The 27,438-nt window shown below is 41.9% G+C and overlaps 1 long non-coding RNA gene across 1 annotated transcript; it reads right to left on the reverse strand.

The window, feature by feature from the left end:
- Positions 1 to 1,593: 1,593 nt before the first annotated feature.
- On the reverse strand, positions 1,594 to 27,062 carry LOC132015444 (uncharacterized). The gene is made up of 3 exons (XR_009403687.1): positions 26,973 to 27,062; positions 3,662 to 3,858; positions 1,594 to 1,666 (listed from the first exon to the last, which is right to left on the reverse strand). It is a non-coding gene; the product is annotated as an uncharacterized LOC132015444 (long non-coding RNA).
- Positions 27,063 to 27,438: the final 376 nt, after the last annotated feature.

Below are 27,438 nucleotides of genomic sequence, written 5' to 3' on the forward strand. Positions count from 1 at the left end.
ATATATGACATATGGTGTGCATGTGTGTGTGTGTATGTGTGTGCGTGCGCCCTTTACTCTGAAATTTGACTGTATGCTCCCTGGGACAACAACCATGCCTTCTATCTGTTTTTGTATTTCTCGAATGGCTAGCAGAGTGCCAACTATATGGTGAGCACTTATTAAATATTAACCCCTCCCCCTTTCTCCCAAGAATACACACCATACCAGCACCCCTGTCTACTCCCATGATGCTGAGCACCATGCTTGGCCCAGTGCTAAACATGTCTTGATTGGCTGGTTGAACTGTGGTTCATTGCTGCCGGCCATCACATCCTACAGAAGTGCCTCAGCCTACAGTGGACATTCAGTGACCCATATGAAAGGGTTCCAACCATCCTGGTCTCCATCTTGTTTGCAATTCAGGTGAGAAGTGATAACGGGCTCTGACAAGACAGGAAAGACCCGTCTCCTAAGAACAACTTAAAATCACCCACTCTTCTCAAAGGCCTAAAGGTGGAACCATAGTGAAATACAATGCTTATGAAGAAAATTGTGACTGACCTCCATTTGAAAGAAACTGTGTCTTACATTTAAATATATATGAAGAGCCATGAGCCCAAATGAATACAGTGATTTCAGAATTTTCTAAGCAATCACTGCTGCCAGAGAAGAGAGAGCTGACCCCAAAGACCCTCCGTTCTACCCTTTTCTCAAAGTACCTCCCATGGAAGCTTCATGATGAATGAAAGCCTTTCAGCAAGCTGGTTAGGGGATTCAGGTATGTGAAAAGGTTTATTTCAAGCCAGGGCAGAATGTGTGGTGGTTCGTCAGGACCTTCATGTGTAACCCCCAAAATTTGCTACCTACACCATCTCCTGGGTCCCCAAGAACTTCTTTGTCCCTCGTGGCCTTCCCTCGGTCCTGCCAATGGAGAAGCCAGCTCCTGCTCCAAGAAGGATTTTGCACAATGCAAACGTGGTGAGATCACGTATGGAGGGAAGATTATTTGTCGGGCTGAACTAAAACAAATCAAAACAAAAACCTGCACGAACGCCCAGGCATTTCGACCGACGCTCCTATAAACGCAACAGCTTTACAGGGCTCTTTGATGTGTCCGCCATCCCTCACATACCCAAATTACCCGTTTGCTTTTATTTTCCTTTGAAAGAGAAAAACAGTAACTTCAATCCCTCCGCCACTTCGCATCTAGATCTTAAGGTGATGAGCTTTTGCTCCTCCCCACAATTTTATGATGGCTCAGGAGGAGAATGAGCATGAAAGGGGCGACAAAGGCCAAGAAGGATATAAAAATAAGTGACCTGCTTCCTACCGTGTCCCCTCTCTCAGTGGCATCTGCAAACTGCCTTTGTAGGTCATTTTATGGCTGCTTCAAAGCTGTCTAATCTGAGCCACAGGTAAAAAGCTGAAAAGGCCTGGGCTGGAAACCACAGCAATTTCCTGGGAAGAGAGTGCCGCTGGGTGGTCCACTGAGTTTCATTGTTTCCTACTAGACACGTAGAGCTCTCTACCTCCAATAAAATTGAGCGCCACAAAGGTCTTTTCGGGAGGATGCTTTGTGAGTATTTCTTTATTCCTTTTCAATATTGCCTGCCGCTTTTGAGCATATGGGCCAAGATTTTGCAAGCACAGAGAAAGCACATTCTGGCTCTCCACCCTCGAGGTCCTGGGGAAAAAAAAAAAAAATCTGAGAAACACAAAACATGTTTGCATAAAGCTGAACAGCACAGAGTAGCTAAACTGGTTGAGTCTGCACATACTTTGTAAAGGGCCGTGCTACTAATTTGACTTAAATGCTCAGCATGATAAATCTAAACCAAATTCTTTTGCACCAAGTATGCTCTCAACAATCAATTAAGCATGGGAAAATTCAGAATTCTTACCTCTGTGACCACAGCAATACTGCGTGGTTAGCAAAAACTAGGAGCACACACAAAGAAATCACAAAGCTGATCATCTCCAAGCCACGGAACAAAGAGGTCAGGGTGTTGTCTAGCATTGCAGGCCACTCTGTTAGAGAGTTGATTTGTTTGTCACTACCTATGGCTGGATTGATTTATCTCTGGGTCTGTCACCCTGTTGGAAATAACCCCATGGGAAGGCATTTGCCTGTACCTGTCTTGAAGTAAGAGATAGATCTGTGGGGCTTGGCTCTGGGTGAGGGTGGGGTTAGCTTCTAGAATCATCCTGGCAGCTTTTGTGATAGGCTTTAACTTCAGGCTGCCAAAAAAGCCAAGGGGGGGGGGGGGGCTGTTGGTGAACTTTGATCATTTGATTATTTTAAAATAACATTTTTTTGATTAGGAAAGTACTACAGCTTCATCTTGGAAAAATTAGAAAATACAGATGAAAACAGAGTAAGAGCTTTTTTAATAACCCCATTATCAAAAATCATGCTGCCAACTTTCTCATATACAGGATATCCATTTAAATTTTCTTTTTTAATGTCGATATGCTGACTAGCAAGTGATTCAAGCTTTACCTCTAAAGTCAGCTTTAAAAGGGGGGAAACTTGCAAATTATCCCCGAGCTGCCCTCAAATCACTCATAAATTAAGAATGTACTCGGTTTTATGTTTCCAAGCCTGGAAAATGCTTCTTAGCCATACTGAAGTCAGAGAATGGCTCAGCTAGACTAAAGAAAGAAAAGCAGTATCTTAAAATAACCTGGTTGGGGGGGGGGATACATGGAGAATTCTAAAGTTGGCCTGCTTACTGGAAGTTTCTACTCTGTTATATTTTAATATTAAGCAACTGTAACCTTGATACATATTAATAGATTGGCTACTATGTAGATTAAACATGATCATGGAGACACACCTTCCTGGAGATTAAATTCTAAACTTCGTGCCCAAGATGAACGTATAATGCAAAGCTTTCATGTCTCTTGCTCTGTATTTGAGAAAAGTCAGTGTATGCATCCTGATTTGGAGCCCACTTCTCCCATTTAGCAAGATATTTTAAGCATTTTCCCAAGATAAATATTCTATAACACATTTCCTATTTATAGATATTGTTCAAGGCTTGTTTTATGATAATTATATTTCTGTTGCTTGTTATGGAGAGGTGTGACCTATCTATTTGAGCTTTGCAGATAATTGGCACCAGAAATTATTGGTGTGGGCTTTCTTGGTACCTGGGAACCTAAAGGAGCTCTGTGCCTCTCTGACAGGGGGCTAGAGAGCTGAGGGGGAAGGACCTCTGTGTTTGAAGATGGAGCTCTCAGCAGTAAACGAGGGGACATCTCCACCCCAGCTTTAGGATGAATGTTTCCATTACCAATTTCTCACCACCATGTAAGACAGCCCATCTTCTCGCCATTTATTTATTATCCTATTTCTCCCTGAAAGCAATATTTTAGTTTTTATAGGTATTGAGCAATAGCTAGATAAACAACAAGCTACAAAAACATGAACTAGAAAGAGAAAAAGTGAAGGCGGAGAAACAAGGCAAGTGATGGAAAGTTCCAGAATGGCATGCAAGACATTAGATTTGACCTTAAAGAAGAGACTGTGTGAAAGCGGCAAATGTGAAGACCGGAGAGAAGAATAATTAGTAGGAACTGGTGACTCACTAGGGGCTAATACAACTCAGACATCAGTCATGAGATCGAATTGTTGCGATTGCCCCGCCCCTCAAATCCACAACCTGTGGGCTCTCACCGAGATTTCCGCTTCTTCTGGAAGGCTGCATTCACCTGATCTTCTTTGCTTTGTGACCTCTGATTCTCTCATGACTGCTTTTGTTCACACCGGATCAGTTCCCAGGGTGAAACTCATCGCCTTCTTCCACACAGCGGACCTTCACGAGCTCAGCAGAGGAGGCAAATGGTGGAGCTCGCCTTCCCCTTTGCCTGCCTCTGTTAAAGAGGATATAAAGGCTCATTATTTCCTTTCGCCCCTTGAGCTCAGGGAGGCCACGTGTAAGTAGTAAGAGTTTCCACGAAAGATTTCACTTTTTTAAAATAAGAACGTGGCCAGGGGCGCCTGGGTGGCTCAGTGGGTTGGAGCCTCTGCCTTCAGCGCGCATCATGATCTCATGGGTCCTGGGATCGAGCCCCACATCGGGCTTTCTGCCCGGTGGGGAGCCTGCTTTCCCCTGACTCTCTGCCTACTTGTGATCTCTGTCTGTCAGATAAATAAATAAAATCTTAAGAAAAAGAACATGGCCATCATTGGTAGCTTTTCCCCTCTTTTTCCTTCTTTCTGCCTTAAATACCAACTCAATGTGTGAGCCCACAGCAGCTCACTGAGACCACACCTGGTAAGCAGGAGCAAAAAGCCAACAGGATAAGGATGATAACGTGGAAATAGAGAAAGCGTGTGGATCCCCGCTGTTATCACCGAGCAACTGAATCCACGCCAAGAATTACGTATCTCTGATTTTAAATGAACTCCCATTTATTTAAGCCACCAGGAGTCTGGTTTCGTACTACCTGCAGGCTCATAGATCCCTCACAAGAGAGGAGATTGTTACTTTGGGGAACTAGGGAGGGTGAAAATTGTACAACCTTTTCCCAGCTTGCTTATCCCTCCTCCTATTTCTCCCTTCCCCTGTCCCTTTTATTTCACTCTCTCCTCCAAAAGGCAAAGCAGAATCATCCCTTTGCTTCACAAAAAGCATTGGTAAACATGATCACGCTTTTCACTTAAAATGCAACAAACACCTCTTCCTTCCTTCCATGTATCCATCAAATGTTTGTTTTTCCAACAACATCAGCTCTCCCTAAACGGAACTCTGATGCCAAATATTCAGATTAAAATATCCTCCACTTTCATACATAAAATATAATGCATTTCCTAAAAGGCTACCAATGCTTATATCCCTAGAGATCGAGAAGAGAACATTGCCAGTATCGATAAGGTAATTCTGCCTAGTAGCGAGAATCGAACCCCGTGTTGAGCCCGTCTGTCCGGAGAGCACCGCCAATCAAAAGCTGAACAATTTGGTTTGTTCTCTCTACACAGGGAAGGTCATTTCCATGGAGCTTAGTCACCTGGCGTGTTCCCCATATCTTGCACAATCGCTTTATTTTATCTATTTATTATTTTTTTTAACATTTTATTTATTTATTTGACAGACAGAGATCATAGATAGGCAGAGAGACAGGCATAGAGAGAAGGGGGAAGCAGGCTCCCTGCTGAGCAGAGAGCCTGACGTGGGGCTTGATCCCAGGACCCTGAGATCATGACCTGAGTGAAGGCAGAGGCTTAACCCACTGAGCCACCCAGGCGCCCCTATTTATTATTTTCTTAAGTAATCTCTATGACCCATATGGGGCTGGAGCTCATGACCCCAAGATCAAGCGTCATATGCTCTGCTGAGTCAGCCAGGCGCTCCTTGCTCATCCGCTTGGAGAGAAAGGTGTAAACGCTGGGGAGAGGCCATCTGCCCCAACCAGCTTCACCTTAGCCCCTGCCCTGAGGTTGGTAAGTCATGAAATCCTCATCAGATAAAAGCGTGAGTGTCTGGGGGCGCCTGGGTGGCTCAGTGGGTTAAAGCCTCTGCTTTTGGCTCAGGTCGTGATCCCGGAGTCCTGGGATCAAGCCCCGCATGGGGCTCTCTGCTCAGCAGGGAGCCTGCTTCCCCCCCCCCTCTCTGCCTGCCTCTCTGTCTACTTGTGATCTCTCTCTGTCAAGTGGATAAATAAAATCTTTAAAAAAAAAAAAAAAAAAAGCGTGAGTATCTGCCCCAGACTAGGCCAAGAAGTTTCCTGTACTCAGCCAGCAGAGGTCAGCTGCCAAGAACATCCAAACCTTGGTTTGGAGAGCTCAAGACTGCCGGTGGCTTTTTTCGGAAATAATATTGTGCATTTTGTACCAGAAAGAGTCAAGACTTCTAGGAACAAATGAGAGCATAATTCCTTGAATAAATGTTTTTAACTGTCTTTATTTTTTCTTTTCTCACTGTGATAACCCCATACTCTACCAACCACATGTTTAATCCTTTGTTAAACCTATGTATGCTTCAAAAAAATTTTTATCTAAATTAGTGGTTCTCAGGAGGAGTGATTTTTGCCCTCTAGATGTCATTTGTCAAGGTATGCAGACATTTTTGGTTGTCACACTGGGGGGTGGGGAGAAATGCTATTGACATCCAATAGGTAAAGAACAGAGATGTTGCTAGACAGCTAGAACAGCACAGGACAGCCCTGAACATCAGGGAATTATCCTGTCCCAAATCTCAATAGCACTGATGTTGAGAAACCCCAGTCAAATGCAAGGACTAGTAAAACTTAAAAGAGAAAAAAGAGTTTAATTCCTAGATGTATTGATGTATTTTTAATTTATTTCTTTTATTATATGTTGTCAGTGCCTCTGGTTATACCTATTGTCTCCTAATGTAATAAATACATTTTTATAATCCAGTGGCAATAACCGGATATTTAGAATCGCTTGCCAATACTGATTTTCTTGCCCTACCTTCTTGTGTATTATGTTTCTGCTTTTTAGTGTTGAAGCAAAACTATCCCTTAACATCCTTGCTAAAGTGGAATCATTTATCTGGCTTTTTCCCCTTCATCACGCCCTGAGCATTTCACCTAGGGAAGTCTGCAGACAAGCCAACTGGTGCATATAATTGCTTGGTCTGCAACAGAGGGTCCACCATTGTGCTACCACAGGTGAAGTTGTTTCCATGGGGCTAAATAGTTAGCAATTCCATGCTTGCCGGAGAAATCAAGTTGGTGTGGGGGGTGGGGGCTGTAACAATTCTCCAGGAATCTTCCCTCCCATCATTTCCTCCCCTGAACCTTGTTATTTCAAATTCTACCAATCTCATCTCCTTCTCCTTTCTAGAAGCTTCCCTGAATTATCGTCAATCAGCTCTCTTCCTTCAGAATTCTAAATGTATATTCTCTCTTCCACTCAGATCGCACTTAAATGTTCCTTGCGAAGGCTGCCATATTTAGGTCTGTAGAGTCATTCAACATTTGGTTTCTCTCCAACTGCAAAAGCTTTTTGGAGGGATGGACCATGTCTCACCTTTTATTAAATCCCTGAAATACCAGACTATTCTAGAGCCTGATTAAAAAACAATCCAATAAATGATGAATTCATGAATAAAATATAGATCACAGATGTGTATGCTTACCACAACAAGGATACCCTATTTTATATCCTCAGACTCCTAATTTGGCCATAATGAGGCAAAAGAAAAGCATCTTGTCTCCCTGAGACCTTTTTTCCTACAATAAAAGCCATAGGTAGGAGCACCTGAGTAGCCCAGTGAGTTGAGCATCCAACTGCGGCTCAGGTCATGATCTTGGGGTCCTGGCATGGAGCCCTAAGTCTGCTTCTCCCTCTTCCTCTGCCCCTTCCCTCACTCGTGCATGCTTTTCTCTCTCTCAAATAAATTAATAAAATCTTAAAAAAAAAGTCACAGGTAAACTTGGCCAAAGTTCATGTGACTAAGTCATGACCAAAAAGAAACTTGGTCCGTGACCTTCAATGAAATGCTCAAAGTAGAAAATGCAAATGAGCTTAATGATTAGTGATGCTCGTTAAAAAGTAATGCTTTAAAAAAATCTATTTATCTGAATTTTAAGCCTGCACATACCTGGAGGTAATAGGTGATTCCCTTCTGACCAAATTTCTGTTTCTAATGTTTCTTTAAACAGTCTTCATTCAAAGCAAACAGAACAACTTCACCAATCGGAAGAGCGACAGGAACATATTTTCCATATACCTATTGTCTAATTTCCTTTTAGATGAATCCTTGGTCCTCAGACAAAGGGTTTGCTCCAAAACAGCTCGATTTAAAATACTTCTTTCCTCTAAGTTCCATAATAAAACTATGTCTACTATTCATAAGGTCTCAGGGTTTATAACTTCCTTAAAAAGTTTTTCTTTTGCCAGGAAATGCATATCCTATTATTATGTGTTTAAACTATTTTTCTGAAACCAAAGTGGAAAAAACAAACCAAGACATCATATGAAACAGTACCCCACTAAGGAAAGAAGTACGACAGAGTCTAGAGTACATCCCTGCTACGGCCCCTGGGAACCCCCCCATCAGGCTCCCACTGAGCGGGGAGCCTGCTTCTCCCTCTCCCTCCGCCCCCTCCTAATGCCCCCTGCTCCTACTCTCCCTCTCTCTCAAATAAATAAATAAAATAAAATATTTTTTAAAATGCCGATTTTACTACAGCGAAAGAGCTAGCGAGGATAAAAGGTCAAGGAAATGTAGGATAAGGAGTTCCGGCCACTTGGGCATTGGCGAAAGCCCTTGACCTGGTGAAGGGCTTCAGAATCAGTACCACAGCCTCGCAAGGCTGACCTACGCCAGAGGACGCGGTGACCACAGGCAAGGAGTGACCTCAAGGGAGGACAGCAAGTGCCAGCACATGAGGAATGATGGCTCTTAAGGACAGGGGTGCCATGCGCTCGTGAAGAACTGACGGGCCCTTTTAGCTTGACCCTTCATTTCCAGGAGGGAGTTTCATTGTCCCCAGGGCAAATTAAGAATATGAAAGCCTGATGTGTTTTTCCCCACATTTAAATGCAAGCGTCTTTGTGGCGTCTGAGCATCTGATTCTTGATTTCAGCTGGGGTCACAACCTCAGGGTTGTAAGATCAAGCCCCATGTGGGGTTCCACGCTAGGTGTGGAGCCTGCTTGGGCTTCTCTCTCTCCCTCTCCCTCTGCCCCTCCCCTGCCCCTTGCATGCCCTCTCTCTCTCTCTCCTTCTCTCTCTCTCAATAAATAAATAAATAAATAAATACAAGCATCTTTGTTCTCCATATTTCTGTGTTCAACTAACATCTGTTAAAGTGTCCTTTGCTGAGCACTAAGGGTGTAAAGGCAATAAGATTTCTCATAAGAAGCTCACAGTCTTACGGGGCCAGGGACTGAATCTTCTTTGCACCTGGAGATCCATACTCTACCCTGCCCAGCGCCCCTGCGGGCTGACTTTTATGGACCTTTTTACGACTAGGCTCCTTTGCTCCCTGGCTCAGATAGGCTTAGGCAACGGGAGGTACAGTAGGAAAAGGGTGGGGGAGACAAGAGTAAAGTTTTGTTTTGCTTTTTTATTGGCTCTGGCTCCATGGGCCATGCCGTGGCTTGACAGGGGCTGCACTCCCTTCCAGCCGCAGCTAGAGAGGGGCTGCCTTCTCCCCGAGCCCCAGATGGCGGCAGATTCCAGTGACCGACCCATCCCATTGGCTCTGGCAGGCCCAGGGCCCACAGTGGCTTCCCCCTGAGGCAGAGTGGGAGTGTCTTATTACCCCCTGGGGCTCTCCTTGACTTGGAAACATCCTGCCTAAACTCTCTTTCATCTTTTTCCTATAGGCGGATAGAGCAGGCAAGCTGAACAACAAGAAAATGTCACAGAGCGTCCAGTGTGTGGTGAGGGTTCAAAGGAAGGAGTCATCAGTCCAGACCAGGAGATCAGGTGAGGCTGTGGTTTATAAAATCCTCTTCCTATATACCCTTTCAATGACCCATTGATGTCTTCTAGGAAGACAGTATCAGCCACATTATTTTCCAGCCACTGCAGTGGAAAAATGTAATGACAACACCAGGAAAAAGTTCATCGGTCATGTGACTGATTACATAATGAAATTCCATTTAGCTAAAGAGGGTATTTAATCACATCCGTGTGTCCGAAGATTATGTAAATTGACCTAAGAGTTACACACCTAGGGCAAGGGAAATTACTTTTAAAATCGATTCCATTTTCTAGTTGGCTAATAACAAAAAAGGCTAACAGTTCTTCTCACTAATTACTCTACTAATTCATATAAGGCAGTATAATACGGTAATTACACTTGGAATGGCATGTATAGACATTACCCATAGTGATTCCTTACCACATTGGGACAGGATTGTTATTAGGCCCATTTCACAGCAGACGGAACTGAGCACTAGTGACTCACTCCAAGTCAGACAGCCTGTAAGTGGCCAAGCAGGATTCCAAGACCATCTATCTCCATTTTTTTTTTTTTTTAAGATTTTATTCATTCATTTGACAGAGAGCAAGAGAGAAAGTGAGAGAAAGCACAAGCAGGGGGAGCAGCAGAGGGGCAGCAAGGAGCAGCCTCCCCATGGAGCCGGGAACCTGCCCTGGGGCTCGATCTCAGGAACCCGGGATCGCAACCCAAGCAGAAGGCAGAAGGCAGATGCTTAACCAACTGAGCCACCCAGGAGTCCCCATCTACCTCCATTCTTAACCACTATCCTCCCAAATAGAAAATTCTCTTAGGTTAAACATTAGTTCATGTAGCATTAAAGGCTATAACAAACTCCCGGATCTCAGGCGCTGTCCAGAAGAGTTGACCTCTCACTCATCTTAAATCCAATCGGCAGAGCTCTGTGTGAAAAGGGTCTGCCCCACAGCCAAGGGGCCAGACTGGGGGAGGCTCTGATGGCTTCAAAATCGACTCCTAGAGTTGCCCCAAATGTTAAAGTCCAGTCAGCAGAAAGGGGGAGAGAAAGAGCAGGAAGATTTTTCTGGCCAGGCCCGGAAAAGTAGATATAAATCCCATCCATATTCCATTTGCTAGCAGTCCATCGTATGGTTGGGAAATGGAAAGAGAGAGGATTTGATGGATGGTTAGGTTCTCTGGCTTCGGGATATTACTCCCCATTTGAACAGAAGTGTTCTCAGGGGACAGGAAGCTCTGAGTCTGATGGCTTTAGACTTCAACTGAAGATCAAGTAAATTTCACAATATTTTGCTTTCTCTATGAATATTAGATCAGTCAGGATCCTGTCAGAACAGAAAACACTTTAGGGCTTTCAAGCAAGGAGAATTTCAAATGGTAAATTTATGAAAATTTATAAAAACTTAAAATTTAATTTAATTTAAATTTTAATTTAAAATTTTAAAAAATGTGTAAAAAGGACTTGAGAAGCCAAATAGAGACAGTGAGACCACCCAGATATTGGAGACGTGGGAAGTCTCTACCACCCCCAGGACAAGAGGGTCAGTAGAACAAAATGGTATCATCAGAGTCCCCAAGCTGGGGCCTTCCGGTGGGAGGTGCCCAGAAGGAGAGAGGGGGCTAATGGACAGGAGGTGAAGTCAAAAGACTTCACCAGAGAGAGAAACATGGTGCCAGGAGGGAGAGAGAGAGGAAGAGAGGAAGAGAAGGGGCCAGGGAGAAGGAAGACTGAAGGGAGGCATGCACAGACCCACAGAGAGAAGTACTCTGGCTTCTCTCCACTTCCTGGCCCTAAATCTGCCTTTAGGCCTTTAGCTGACCTTATCAAGAAGCCAGTAGATGAGGGACCCTGAGAAATGTAGGTCCGGGAAATAAAGAGCAGATAGGGAGAAGGCAGAGAATGACTCTAAGAGCAGACAGGCAAGGGGTCCACAATAATATCTAACCCAGCCCAACAGCCCCTTTAAACCAGAGAGCCTACAGATGTACTGAAAATGTTTAGCTTGTATCTATACACATGAAGCAATGAGAACACCTAGTTAATGAAGCAAAAATCTAGTAAGGCTGGGATTTAGGTCCTTGTAAGTCAGGTAGAAAATCAGATTAAGTCATTATCAGGGCAGATAGTAACCACAATTTTCTTTTTTTTTTTTTTAAATAAATCAGAAATATTAGAAAACTCCGCAGAAGGAAAAAACCTATTCGCCATTCATTGACTTATGTGTTAAGAGCTGCCCTCTCTGCTATGAGCTGGGACAGGCCTGTCACACTTGCATCACCTCTGTCCCAGTCCTGCCCCAGTTCCCCATTCCACATTTTCTTCAGTTGGCTTTGATGTATAACTGCATAGTATCCATGCCTAGAAATCCTGCGAGCTCGTCCTTTTACTTTTAACCCCAATGTCCTACTGACAGCCTCCGATCTTCCCAGCACTCTCATTCCTGACATTCAAACATCTTCAAAATCTCCAGTCCCATTATCTCCCTTTTCTCCAAATTTTTTCAACTACCATCTTTTCCTCTCATCCCAGAACCAAAGGTCCAATACTCAACCACTCTTTCACAACAGTGAATAACAGGGGAGTGGTTTGTTTTTTTGTTGTTTGTTTGTTTGTTTGTTTTTTCCTATTCAGGATCTAAACCCCCTTCTTCATGGGAGAGGGGATTCCCATGGTGAGAATCTGCTGGAAGGTAGAGACTCTTTTCCAGAGTGGAAGCTGAAGGGGCCAGACCCTTCTCCCTTCCTCCTAGAAGCAGAGATTGGACACATGACCAAGGGTTAGCCATTTGGATGCTCCCACCTGAGGTCAACTCTTGACTACAGAGGACAAATGGCTAGTTGAGTATGTATTCATGGCTGCAGAATCTGGGCAAGGTGGATCCAGATATAGAGGGAAGGAGGCGCCCAGGTGCAGTGGGCCACCTTGCCAGCAGTGGTAGCCATTCCAGCAGGAAGCCCTGGTCATTCCTTCCTGTGTAAGCTGTCTGATCTCCCTTGGTTCACACCTGTTTTTTAAGCCTGAGTCTCTAACCTTCCCTTTCATCTATGAGCTGTTCATTAGTTACTTAAGTCAATGTTTCACTTCCGCTACTTTCGATGAAATGACCAATGTATTGACCGACACTTCAACTCACCCATTCCATTGTCATTCTTTTCACCTCTCTGTAAACTCTTAACTTCTATTTATTGACTCTGTCCCCATTTTTTGCTCCCACGTTCTGACTTGGGATCACTGCCAGGGGGGAAAAAAAAAAATCACACTTCAGACTGCAACAAAGTCATGATCCGTAACTTCAGCCATCAGTCCTTCCAAGAATATTTGTTCTTTATCCCATGCCCCAAAGCAGCCACTTCAGTTCTTAGACAGCCTTCTCTGGTTTCCGCCTCCCTCATCTCCTGCCCTCCACATTCCCAAGTGCTTTCAACAAACAACTCAGTCATCTGATTCATGGAGGAAACAGAGACCATGAGACCTAAACTCAGCTGAATAACCATCACATGAATGGGTTCAGCGGCACTCAGTATATAATTACGATCTGGTGCTTCTCCTTTTCACAAGATTATTTTCATACAAACAATTCCAAGTACTTACACTTCACACAGACCACATTAACTTTTTCTGCCTAGAGAACACATCAATGGATGTATAATATTATATATACTAAGTACACACATACATACATATATGTACATACATACATATGCATACACATGTATACACAGGTTCCATATTTTTTTCTTTGTGGGAAAATAAACTCTCTTTCCCTTTCTATTTACTTTGTACTCTAAATGGAGAAGCTATATTTGTGCCCCTTTTTAAAAGATTTTATTTATTTATTTATTTGACAGACAGAGATCACAAGTAGGCAGAGAGGCAGGCAGAGAGAGGGGGGAAAGCGGGCTTCCTGGTTGCTCACCGGATGTGGGGCTCAATCCCAGGACCCTGAGACCATGACCCAAGCCAAAGGCAGAGGCTTAACCCACTGAGCCACCCATGCACCCCAATATTTGTGCTTTTATCACTGTTTTTCCCTCTATGTTTATTTCCTTAGGGTATATTTCCAAAATAGAAATAAGGGGTTAGAGGGTACGAGTAGTTTTTAGTAAAAGGCGAAAGATTTATGCAATCTTAAGAGAAACCAGAGTATGTGGGTATGGGTAGTTTTTAAAGAGCCTGCTACATATTGGAAACTTAATCTCTAAGATGTAAACTAAATCTTAAGATGTATCTCTTCTGTAGTGAGAAAGCACATTTTGTTTCCTCATGGTGACCATGTAGCTCAGGCTTGGTTGAACATTATTATTTTCATTAAATTTTGCCACCTTACTTGTATGCCTTCTTTCCATCAGCTCGTGGACACTTTCCATGAGATGATGCACTCTTGCTCGGGGTCACCTTTAGTGCCTCCTAGATGGACCTCACCTGTTGCTTTTTCCATTGATGTGCCTGCTGTATTTGAACAGTAAAGCTGTTATCCGATGTTCGTTTCCTCTATCATGTTGGTTTCTTTCAATATTCATTTCAGTACAGTTAGTGTGCCCGCAAATGTTAGTCTGACTTCCCATATTGCATCTCTGACCTTAGCCAATACTTGTGAAACATCAGAGATTTATCTTTCCTCTGCAGCTGGATTAAATCTGGCATTCCATTTTTTCCAAGGACTTTTTGTGTGTGTGTCTTTAATAGATTGGTATTAAATATTGAACTTCTAGGTCCCCTTGAAGTTGACTTCAGTAAATAATATGAAGTACGGATCCAAGTGAATTTTTCTCCCTACTCTTCTGCTTGCCTGATAGCATTTATGAAACAGTGATGTAACCCATCATCATTTTTTTAAACTCCTGACAATGATTTTCAATCTAATTATTTTTTAATGGGTTCCACACCCATCGTGGGGCTTGAACTCACTCCCAGATCAAAAGTCCCATGCTCTACCAACTGAGCCAGCCAGGGCCCTTCCAACCAAAATTTTTCATTACGCATTTAGAGGAGTGAATCATTGTGGGAAGCTGATGTAGACCATTCTGACCTGAAAACCCTCTGAAAAGCAGGGATTTGAGGCTTCAAAATAGCAACTGGTAAGCACATGGAAAGTTAGGGGTTAAGAGGGATTTTTAAACTATTTGGTTCAATTTCTCCTTCCTAGTACAAATAAGGAAACTAAGGCAACAAAGAATTAAATATAATGTATCACTCTGCTACAGGCTGTGGTAAAATACAGAGAATTAGAGCACATAACTAGTAATTACAGAGATGGATTTCAAATGAAAAACACACATAAGCATTAAAAATACCACTAATAAAAAGCAAACAGCTAATACATAAATACATGGCTAATAATAATAAGTACACCGCTGATAAAAATATATACCTAGTAATGAGGGCAACTTCTATTAATTGAAGATCTACTGTGTTTCAAGCACTACATGTCTCTTTAAAGCCCTGTGACAACCCTCTAGGGCATATGTTATTATTCCCTTTTTAACCCGTAGCAATTTTCCCCACCATCTGCCACCCAGTGGTGAGAGCCTGCTCCCTGCTCTGTCTCTCAGACGTGGAAGCTCTTTCCACTATACAACACTGCCTCCCAGCTACCCCATGGTAGAAGACTGGGCAGGCCAATTGCCCACTAAGTAACACAGTCCATTAAGATAAAGACCAATCTGCTACTTAAGTCCATTTGAAACTGGTTAAAAGGTTAACTGAATTACTAAAACTGTGTGATTTGGGACCAATCAAATGAACACTTTAGAATTCCCATTTACTCAGATGAAGGCAGTTGTCCTAGAGAGGGGGCAATAGACAAGCTAATCTACAAAGGGGCACCTGGGTGGCTCAGTGTTAAAGCCTCTGCCTTTGACTCAGGTCAAGATGTCAGGGTCCTGGGATCAAGTCCTGCATCAGCCCCTCCCCTGCAGGGAGCCTGCTTCTGCCTCTCTGCCTACTTGTGGTCTCTGTCGGTCAAGTAAATAAATAAAATATTTAAAAAAAAAAAAAAGATAATCTCTTAATCTATAGGATTCTAATTCCTCTTGTCTGTTTTTCTTTCTTCCATACATAATAAATATAGTACACATTTTCAAAAGCAGCACAACCACTTTTTTACTCAGTTAATATGTTTTGCTGGAAAACAAGTTTATAGCCAATAAAACCCTTCATAGAAATTCAGTTTATGATAGCCATGAAAGAAAGGAAAAATAAGAAATTAAGAAATATGTCGCAATTTTTTCAAACTAACATATAATGTTCAAAAAAGGAATTCTTTACAAAGATTCTTTCTCATACACAAGTGGTCTAAGATGATCTGGGAGAAAAAATACTATGATTTAAGGTTAAGATGACAGTAGTCATAAATAACTTTATTTGGTGAGTTAACAAAGGAACAAATATAACTAAATTGTAGTGGCTGGGTCAAAAAAAATGGATTTATTAGTTCCAATTCACTAAAGCTACAACTTCAAGTGTATTTTTGGTAATTAGTGACCAAACAGTAATTTTTGTTCAGATCCTTTTCAGAAACCGTAGTGTGGTGTTATATAGTAAAGGGAGACCTATGCTAGATATTTGGGCAAGCCAGGGCAGTCCCCACAAGATTTTAGATCTGAATAGATTCTTCCTCTTTGAATCAAATTCTGAAATACTTGCAGGAATAAATAAGCTGTTGCCGTTGACAAGAAACTCCATCTTTCCCACCTGTTGGAGTGATTACAGACCACGGGGAGGCATCTCAAGCTAAACACTTCCAGACTTGTACCTTAAGTCTTCCCAGAAAGGGGTGTAAGGGACTTCATAGACTGATAAAGAAGTAGAAATTAAGATATAAAGAAAAGGAGGATTTTAAAAACTAAACCAAGTCGTATTATTAAACGAAAATAGAAAAAAATGCTTCCCTAGAGACTTCTAAAAATAAATGACTTCAGCCTAACTAAGAATAGGCATAAAACAACTGAAAGAGTACCTCTTAGTCATGTCATTTTATGAGTTTCTGGTATTTTTAAAAGTCTGCAAGTTTTTTTCAGACATCGTTCACAACATTGGACATATCGCCAGAAGAGGGCACCTTTTCCTACAAAACCAAGATCTGCCGGCTCCATCCCTAATGCATAAACAAATCCGTGGAATAAAGCGCTGCATAACTGCAAATCAACAGGAGCGATGCTTTTTAAAAAATTATATTTCTAGTAAAGCATACATTCATATGTATATTGTTTATAGGTAGACAATTAAAGTGTGAGAAGGAAAGGAGCTCCTGTGTGCTCAGCACAAGAATTTAGGAAATAGAAAAATTCCAGTAACTCGGAAGCTCCCATCTGCTTTTCTCTGCTTCTCTCGACTCAGCCTCATCTCTTCTGGTCCCAAGGGAGCCACTGTCTCAAATTATGTGTTAATAATTTCCTGGACTGTCTTTATAGTTTGATCACCTATGTATTACTTAATTTTGCCCCCTCCTTTTTTTTTTTAACCCTTCATGTAACTGTCATACTGTATGAATCCTTTTGTAACTTGTTTTTTTTTTTTAAATCAATATTAAGTGTTTGGGATCTATCCAAAAGATACATGTAGAGGCGCCTGGGTGACTCAGTGGGTTAAGCCTCTGCCTTCAGCTCAGGTCATGGTCTTAGGATCCTGGGATCGAACCCCGAATCAGGCTCTCTGCTGAGCAGAGAGCCTGCTTCCCCGCTCTCTCTCTGCCTGCTGCTCTGCCTACTTGTGATCTCTCTCTCTATGTGTCAAATAAATACATAAAATCTTTAAAAAAAAAAAAGATACAAAAAAAATAGATACATGTAAATGTATTCATGCCTTTTCAGGACTATGTAGCATTCCATAATGCCATAAACTAGAGGTCATTGTGTATGCTTCTTTGGTAGACTTGTTATTTTGTTACTATTACAGGCAACACTTCTGGAGCCTTCTAGCAAGAGTTTCTCTTATTTTAGTATTTTATTTAAATACAATTAATATATAATGTATTATTAGTTTCAGAGGTAGAGATCAGTGATTCATCAGTCTTATCTAATACCCAGTGTTCATCACATCACGTGCCCTCCTTAATGTCCATCACTCAGTTACCCCTCCTCCCCTCCAGCAACCCTCAGTGTGTTTCCTAGAATTAAGAGTCTCTTAGAGTTTATCTCCCTCTCTGATTTTGTCTTATTTTATTTTTTTCCTCCCTTCTTCTATGATCTCCCGATTTGTTTCTTGAATTCCACCTATGAGTGAGATCAAATGATAATTGGCTTTCTCTGACTGACTTGTTTCGCTTAGCATAATACCCTCTAGTTCTATCCACGTCCTTGCAAGAGCCTCTCACAACACATGTACAATAGTTCCTCTAGGAAAGTCTGCTGTCTGTTTTGGTATGGCCCATTAAAATGGGGATCGTTTTCACATTTTAAATAGCTGAAAAAAGAAAGAAAGAGGAAAATATTTAGTGACATGTGAAAATTATATGAAAGTCAAATTTCAGTGTCTACAAATAAAGTTTTATTGGAACATAAACACACCATGTTTATTCCATGTTATCTATGGCTGCTTTCCAACTACAAGAGCAGAGCTGTGTAATTGTGACAGCAACCTTCTGGCCCACAAAGCCCAAAACATTTACTACTTGGGTCTTCACAGAAAGTCTGCAGACCTTTGCTCTAGGTTCTATACCTAAATTGGAAGTGCTGAAGTGGAGAATATGTACATTTTCAACTACACTTCTTTTCCAAGATGGCCCTGCCAATATGCCAATTTATATCCCCATTGCCAGTGCATGAGCATTCTCAAGGTGTCGTGGTGGGGACAGGAAAGCTAGATAGGCTACACAGGTATAGATGCTATGTTTCTGTGGACATATGAGTTGTGGTAGCCATTTGTAATATTTCTTATACTAATAAACTATTAGTAATTATTTTGACTCTATCTTGGCTAGCCTTGGATAAACTTTCTTAGCTTAAGCTTGTCAGTAAACAAGATCCCGGAAGGTTTCTAGAAAACTACCATATCTTGACCCAACACCCAAGACCATGCCCTGAGGTTCCCAGCTCCTTCACCTAGAGGACTATCATCTAGCTAAGACCATTCATGGGCCTCCTACGAAACCAGGAATTGAGTGTAGTTGACACAATGGCCACATGCTTGTGCATTTATCCTGTAATCTTCTGCCTGTGAGATCTAGAATAAGCTCTAGACCGCCCAGGGCCAGGCAGTCCGCATTATGACCGCTGTGTCTTCATGCAGCAAATACGTTAACACGAGGCTACCACCGAGCACTTGAAATGAGTCTAGTCCAAAGGGAGATATAATCCACTATAATATTCTCACCAGATTTCAAAGAGTTCATGAGATAAAAAGAATGTAAGATATTTGTTGTTTCTAGCTGCTAAACTTGATCTCGAGGTCATGAGTTTAAGTTTCATGCTCGGCAGAGTTTACTTTAAAAAAAAAATGAAGAAGTGCCTGGTAACTCAGTCAGTTAAGCAACTGACTCCAGTTTGGGCTCAGGTCAAGGTCTTGTGTCACAGGTCTTGAGTTAGAGCCCTGTGGCGGCCTATTCCACACGCAGTGGGGAGTCTGCTTGAAGGTCCTCATTTTCTGCCCCTCACCCACTCATGGGCATGCTCTCTTGCTCTCTCAAATAAATAAATAAATCTTTTAAAATTTAAAAAAAATAAATAAAGATAAAAATATGACCTCAGGATTAATAACTGAATTATCAACTGTTTTGTTGGGGACACCTGGGTGGCTCAATTGGTTAGGCATCTGACTTCAGCTCAGGTCATGATCTCAGGGTCCTGGGATTCAGCCCCAGGGTCTGGTCGGGTGCCCTGCTCAGCCGGGAGTCTGCTTCTCCCTCTGCCACTCCCCACTGCTCCTGCTCTCTCTCTCTTTCAAAGAAATAAATTTAATCTTTAAAACAAATGCATAAGTGAATAAATTGTTTTGCTTGCTGTTTAAATTGTGCTTTAGAAAAGCCATTAAAAGAGCAGTTTGACCTCTTTTTCTCAATGCTTAACATTTTTATTAAAAAGAAACAGACTGGGGGTGCCTGCGTGGCTCAGTTGGTAGAGCATGTGAATCTTGATCTTGGGTTTTAAGTTTGGGCCCCACCTTGGGTGTAGAGATTACTTAAAAGTAAAATCTGTTTTTAAAAAAAATTTTAAAAGAAAAGAAACAAACTGTCTACAATGTCCGAATGACAAGGGTGCTTATGCGTAGGAATAGACATCCCCCATAATAAAGAGAAGTTCTGGAAGAAAAATCCCTTCCAAAGTGCAGTCCACTGACTTGAAAGCAAAATGGACATTTTAAAACAGGATACTGAAACACACACTAGATCTGAAGCCGATATTTGACCCAAGCTTCATATATGTGAATCATTGCTGAGAACAGAACATTTGAGGTTTGAGGAGGAGCAGGGTTTGTGGGTGTGGCCAATCCCCACCACTGGGCTATTGTTCAGGATACAGTCTAGCCAGGCCTGTGTCCCCCCCCCCCCCGCCGCAATCAGAACTTGCACTTCTTGGGACGCCTGGGTGACTCAGTGGGTTGGGGCCTCTGCCTTCAGCTCAGGTAAAGATCCCGGGGTGCTGGGATTCAGCTCCGCATCAGGTTCTCTGCTCTGCGGGGAGCCTGCTTCCTCCTCTCTCTCTGCCTGCCTCTCTGCCTACTTGTGATCGTTCTCTCTCTCTCTCTCAAATAAATAAATATATAATCTTTAAAAAAAAAAAAAAAACTTCCATTTCCTGACATGCTCAGTCCTAAGCCCCGCCCTGTAAAAACCCAATGGTCTGACTGTGGTTGAAGTTGCGAGTCTGCGTGTCTGTTCTGTGCATGAGTGTAAACTCGTCCGAATAAAGGAGCTCTTCTTTTAAAGTTCCCAGCTAAGTTTGGTTTGGGAATCACGGAATTCAGAGGCTAATGGTTTCCTTCCGTCATCCCAAACAAATCCCTGCAACTTGTGTAGTCCTTATCTCAGGGTAACTCGCTGAACTTTCCTTCTGTCCTCGCAGCCACATTTCAGCATTTTCCCGTCTAGAACAGGCCCCTGGCTCACCTTCACGGACGCCCCCCCCCCCCCCCCCCCGCCCCGCGTTCCAGCAGCATCTTCCCAGGAGTCTCCGAGGACTGGGGATTCCAGAGTTTTCTCCTTGAAAGAAAACCAAGTGGGCCAAATTCACAAATAACCTATTCAAAAGTTTCACCTCAAAGCCTCTTCTTTGATACAGATTTTTTGGTTTATTTATTTATTTAGGGAGCTAGAGGGAATGGCAGGGTTGGTGAGGGGCGGAGGGAGAGGGAGAGAATCCTCAAGCAAACTCCCCATTAAACGCAGGGCTCAATCCCAGGACCCTGAGATCACGACCTGAGCCCAAAATCAAGAGGGAAACCAACAACCAACAGAGCCACCCAGGCGCCCCAGCGCCCCCAATATTTTTATCAGCATTACCTATGCCTATAGTTTAAAGACTCATCTGTAATTCTAAAAGGTTAGGAAAAACTGCAGCCTCTACAACCACCATCGTTTCCAAAATGCAACTTCATTGAACTATTCAACTAGTTCTGTATTTTCCCCCATAATTCTATATAACATGCTAATATAAACAGACATTTGTGTTTTGTGGGGTGGTTTTTTTATGTGTTTTGTTTGTTTGGTTTTTGTTTTTTTTACTTTAAACATTACGTACTGATTTTCCACCATAGGAGATGAAGATTTTACATTTTCTGCAACACCCACATGCGCCGGGCTCTCTGAGACTCTCACCCTCCCAATGTGTTAAAAGTTTGGTTAAATCAATAGTCAGAGTTCCCATTTTGCAGCCGTGTAGAATGGAAACCCTGTTAACACCTAATTAATTCATGGATTATTAATTTGTCTTTCCTGTCCAACTTCTCTCTTGAGAGTTTTAAGCGCTTTTTAACATTCCTTTAAATTTCTAATACTTACCACTAATTTAACTCCAATCACTCCTCCCGTTGAGTAAATCTCTCATCACTTCCAAATATGTCAGGTATTTTATCACTTATCATTTTTTTTAACTTTAGTTTTTTAGAGCAGTTTTGGGTTTTAGGCTTACAACAAAATGGGGGAGGGGCAGGGATTTCCCATATATCCCAGCCCTATACATTTTCAAACCTGTTTCTCTGATCTCACGTCTTCCTCTCCTGTTGGCTCTTTCCCCCCGTCTGGGCAGAGCGTTCTGAAATTTCACTATCCTGTGTCTTAACGTGGGTCTATCTAGGTGTACTTTATCAGGGACTCAGTAGGCCCTTCAGTCTGGAACTTCATGTTTGGGGAATTTTCCTGAGTTATTTCTTTGATGATTTCCTTCCCTCTATTTTCTCTGCTCCCCTTTTCTGGAATTCCTAAAATACTTTAATTCCTTACTTTATATTTTCTCCCCTCCTCTTTGTATTTTTTTCTGCCTTTTGGAAGATTTCCTTAACTTTTTCTTCCAAAAGTCTTTGGGATTTTTTATTTCTACTTACGTTTTTAATTTCCATGATCTGTTTTCTAGTCCCTAAATCCTTTTATTTTTACTCATTCTGTTTCATTATTTATGCAAGGGACTAATTTTGGGTTTTTTTCACATTTTCTTTTCTATACATAATCTCTTTCATATAAGCTATTTCCTTTGTCTTGTTTTGGTCTCTGTCTTTCAAAGTGCAGGATTTACTCAAAATCTGGTGATTCTTAGCTATCTTCTCATACTTAAAAAAGTAGAGCACAGGGGTATCTGGCTGCCTCAGTCAGTGGTGTGTGCAACTCTTGATTTTGGGGTTGTGAGTTCAAGCCCCGTTGGATTACTTAAAAACAAAATCTTAGGGGCACCTGTGTGGCTCAGTGGATTAAAGCCTCTGCCTTCCACTCAGGTCATGATCCCAGGGTCCTGGGATCGAGCCCCACCTTGGGTTCTCTGCTCAGCAGGGAGCCTGCTTCTCTCTCTCCCTCTGCCTGCCTCTCTGCCTACTTGTGATCTCTGTCTGTCAAATAAATAAATAAAATCTTTTTAAAAACAAATAAATAAAATCTTAAAAAATGAAATAATAATTTTTTTAAAGGAGTAGAGCAACAAAGTATCCATTGGAAGGCCGGTGTGCTACATGGCTTCAGTGCAAGATGACTTATCTGCCTGTTCCAATGGGCTTCTTTTCTCCTTGGGCTGGTTATAAACTCCAGACAAGGCTCTACCCCATTCTGGGATGAGAGATAGGTTAGAAGCCTGGGGTGGTATCAATATTCAGCATAAAAATTTTTACTTTCTCTTCCTTTCGTCACTTTGGTAACCTGATCTTAACCCATATCTGGGGTTCTTCAGTCATGATTCCCTTGATTTAAACACCAGAGTATAAACCTGCATTCCTCTGCTGGTGCATTCAGCTGAGGAGCAACTGCTATTGGCCTGGAAGGTAAGAAGTCCAGAGAGCTCATCGCCTTTTTTTTTTTTTTCCTTTTTTTTTAAGTAGTAACCACACCCAGCATGAAGCCCAATGCGGGGCTTGGATGCATGACCCTGAGATCATGGCCTGAACTGACATAAAGAGTCGGACTTTAACTGACTGAACCACCCGGGCGCCCCCACCTAACTTCTTCCTCAACAGACTTTCAACCAAACTTTCTGATCATACTTTTACTTCCGGAAGTATCTGGGTTTACCAATTCCTGAGTCTTTGAGGGCGGGGGGGGGGGGGCGGGGGAGTTGGGGGGGGTCTGCCATTGGACTGCCTTGTTCCTGGCTTTCTCCATCCCTTTAGGATTTAGTGGTCCCAAGACTGCTATGCCAGTTACATTCTTCCAATTGCCTCCCAGCCTCCAAAATTTGCTGCTGTCTCCCACTTCTTCCCATGCTCTCTGTTCCTGTGGCTTTATGTCCTCCTAAAATGTCCCTTCATTTGCATCCTAGTGTGGTTTTAGAAGAAATGAAAGCAACTATATGTGGCCAACCTGCTATTTTTGGTAAAGTCTCGATGCTGGTCTTACGATTAATAAAACTAATTTTTTAGTGTTTATCAGATTGATTCTGTGGTTTGAGGCTGTTTCTTTACTGTTGTGAGCCTTTTCTTTAATCCTGTTCTTCTTGTTCATCATAATAGCTCCTGCATCTAGCCTTTTGTGAAGTAGACACATGCCATCAATGTCACATAAAATTAAACCATTGTACGTTTTAGCACATTCTTGTGAAAAGCAGTAACATTTTAAAATGTAATTTTAAAGTTGAGCATGGAGCTTTTCCTCCATTACTAAAACAAAATATTATACACACATACATACATACATAAAATGTAAGTGAAAGCTAAGACATAAAGCTAAGCAATGGGCCTTTTGACATTCAGAAATGATAAAATTCCCTGAAAACCTTTAATTATTTAGATGTCCAACTATATAATTACCTAAGCCCTTAATTTAAGAAGGAACTTGTCTAGAGCAAATTACAGTTGTCAAACTACACTTTAATAAGATTTCATCAAGTCAAACTATGACACAGTATTTTTTAGAATGTGATAATTACCGGTATTCAAGAACTGTGGAAAAAAAGTTCCATTGTGCTTTTTTTCATTTGCAGAAGTCTATCTGTGTGCTAGTCAGAGGCCATTTGGAAAAGCAAAACATGAAAAATATAATAGTAAAAACTTTTCAATTATTTAAGGTACATGGTACCTGGAGTTGGTTGAGAAACAATTGCGTGTTTTTGTTTTGTTCTGTTTTAATTTGTTTTGTTTTGCCATTGAGAGGAGGCTGAAAGCCCAGATTATTCCTCATCAAGCAGGTGACCCAGGGGAAAAGCTCAACTGTGATCTGGGAACCTGTACTGAATTCTTTTATCTTCATACGCTACCAGAAAACTTAGAAGGGCTGCCTTTTAAAATCCAGCATTCCTTTATTCCAGCAGGTAAAGGCCCCTCCAGGATGGGCCAGTCAGCTCTGTTGCAACAAGGAATGATGGCGTAAACGCCTCGTGGTTTACAATAGCAAATATGTCTCTCTTGGCCTCATTACACTGCAATGGCGCTGGGTCAGAGCCAACAACTCCTTGCTCGTGACTTCTCATCGCTCGATGGAAGCTGAAGGAGAAGCACCACCTGGCACATGTTGCCGGGTGACAGAGGGAGAAGTACCTAAAAATGTGACCCTTGTCTCATGTCCTTACATTCCTCTGAGCAAAGCAAGTCACACGGCCAAGGTCAGCATTGATGGGGAAAGAAAGTTTCTCCTATGTTGCATGGTAAAGGGTAGATAGACGTATAATCCTCTAATAAGAAAGGGAGCAATGCATGAGTCACCAAAAATGATAATATAATCTCTACAGGTAGAGGAGGCAAAGAGAGAGAGAGGGCTTACATCATTTAAGAAGGAAAGTGCATTTAAGAAAAGTTGATACAGCTAGGGGAAAAAAGTTGAATAGTGAGGAGTCTGGGAAAGTCTACAGGTTTAAAATGTTTTTTTCTTGAGTTAAACACAATGGTACTTTAAAGAATTTAAGCCTGGATTATCTACCTTAAATAATGATTTGTCAGTTATCCCTGCAACATCATTAATGTGACCAGTATTCCTTTTAGCAGTATGCTTTTGGATGCCTTTCTAATACTATTCAGTTCAAGAGGTACCAGCTAAATTCCACTTTAATCCAGGTAGGATTAACAGACTGAGTTGAGAAGATAGTAAATCAAAATAATTTGGATGAAAAAGCAAACCGCACTGTATCAGTCAGTGTCATTTAGAGCATAATCATTTACCCCATGGCTACCCAAACAGAAACTGTAGGTCCTCTGGGTTCTGGCTTAAAATGTAAGGCTCAATATTCAGTTGACAAAACAGTGCTGTCTCAGGAAAACCAGGAATTAGGTGATGTTCAGAAAAAGAGAAAAGAAAGAAAAAAAGAAAAAAAAATCCCTTCCTACTAAGTCTCTTAAATTCAACACTTTGTAGGAATACAATTTTTTACAATTTTTAAAAAAAGATTATTTATTTATTTGACAGAGAGAGATCAAAGTAGGCAGAGAGACAGGCAGAAAGAGGGGGGAAGTAGGCTCCCCGCTGAGCAGAGAGCCTGATTTGGGGCTCGATCCCAGGACCGTGGGATCATGCATGACCTGAGCCCAAGGCAGAGGCTTAACCCACTGAGCCACCCAGGTGCCTGGAATGTATTTTTTCTAATGTAAGGCCTAGCCCCAAGCTGAGATGAGTATACTAACACTTTAGTGCTCAAGTTTCAAGGGTGTTGAGTTTCAAAACATTAACCTCCTGGAGAGTGTTACCTCACATACTCTGACAGTGTGATCAAGCATATGTTTATCTGACCAAAGCGGAAACCAAGACACACAGCAGTTCAGAGAATGAAGGACTCTTCCCCTGAGATCCATCTAGTTGGGACAGGTTGGAGGTGAAGGGTGGGGGAAGGTGTGCTAGACTGAGCGCCGTGAGAAGGAAAAAGAAATGTGGAATTTTTGAAAGCAGGAGCTGGGGTAAGGGAACACAAACCAGGCCTGGTATTAAATTTCTAATGATCAGAAGGCCCAGTAGAAATTCAGACTCAAAGAATTATTAAAATAAGTGATGAGAGAAAACTAAGCAAGTTTATGAATTTACTTAATGAAAATAGGCATAAATAATAGATATTTAAATCTTGTCACCAAGAAAGACCATCGAACTCCAGCTGGTCTGCAGAAATGATTGCTGTTGGTATAGTTTGGGTTTATGGCTGGTAATAAATATACTGATAGGAGTGCCTGGGTGGCTCAGTGGGTTAAAGCCTCTGCCTTCAGCTCAGGTCATGATCTCAGGGTCCTAGGATCAAGTCCCACATCGAGCTCTCTGCTCAGTGGGGAGCCTGCTTCCTCCTCTCTCTCTGCTTGCCTCTTTGTCTGCTTGTGATCTCTCTCTTTCTGTCAACTAAATAAATGAAATCTTTAAAAAAAAAAAAAAGAGTATACTGATACAGTCTCCTGAGACATTTTTTAAAAGGTTTTATTTGACAGAGAGGGAGAGAGCACAGGCAGGGGGAAACAGCAGAAAGAGAGGGAGAAACAGACTCCCCACTGAGCAGGGAGCCTGGTCATCAACCTTGAAATTGGGGCACTAGACAATAGTGACAAGCATTTCAGTTTTCTTGGTTAAATTCAGAAGTGCTAGCTTATTTTAGAGAAAAGATTTGTCTTGGTGTATCTTATATTATTATTATATTCAACCTTTCTTTTTTCTTCCTTAATATAAGGGGACCCAGTGATTCATTTTTCAACAAACACCTATTGAACATCCATTATGAACCAAGCACTGTTCTAGGTGCTGGGGACTCAGACAAAACAGGACTTACATTATAGCAGGGTAGACAGACAATAATAAAATCCAAATTAAATCATTATGGCAGGTACTGATAAACACTTTAAGGAAAAATAAAGTAGGATAAGAGGATGATGGTGAAGTTCCCATTTCAGAGAAGGCAATGGTGTGCTGGTTACAGTTCACTCCACCGTCAACAGAGCTGACTACATTTTTAGGAATGTTTCTAGTCATATCTTAAACAGCCATTATTATAAATTAAATTGTATAAGTTTATGAGTAAACATAATAAAAGCAAAGGTAATAAATATGCAAAACTCACCATTCATATTCATTTTTCTACTTGTTACGACTATCACTGCTCTTCATTTACATCCATTATATCTGCATGTTGTAAATTTCACATCATGGTGTGCTACTGCCCTTGTCTTCCCGATTCTGTGTTGAATGAGCTCACGCTGGTAGCTTGTAATCAGTTACGGTGGTTGTACTTACACCATGGAAATTGGCAAACAGTGCAAACTGTGGAATTTTTTTTTTTTTTTTATTCCAGAATGCTCGTTAAACATTTGCCAGCACTTTACAGAGAAGGGTCTTTCCAATGAGGTGATATTTGAGCAGATGCCTGAATTAGATGTGGGCATTGCCATCAGGATATCTGGGGGAGAACAATACAGACACAGGCCTCAGACCAGCCTCTGTTTGACATGGTCAAGGATCAGCCCAGCGAACAGCATGGCTGTTAACTGTAGTCAGTGAAACCTGTGGCAGGAAATCAGAGCAAGGGA

Source organism: Mustela nigripes, chromosome 1, assembly GCF_022355385.1.
Source record: "Mustela nigripes isolate SB6536 chromosome 1, MUSNIG.SB6536, whole genome shotgun sequence".
Lineage (NCBI taxonomy): Eukaryota > Metazoa > Chordata > Mammalia > Carnivora > Mustelidae > Mustela > Mustela nigripes.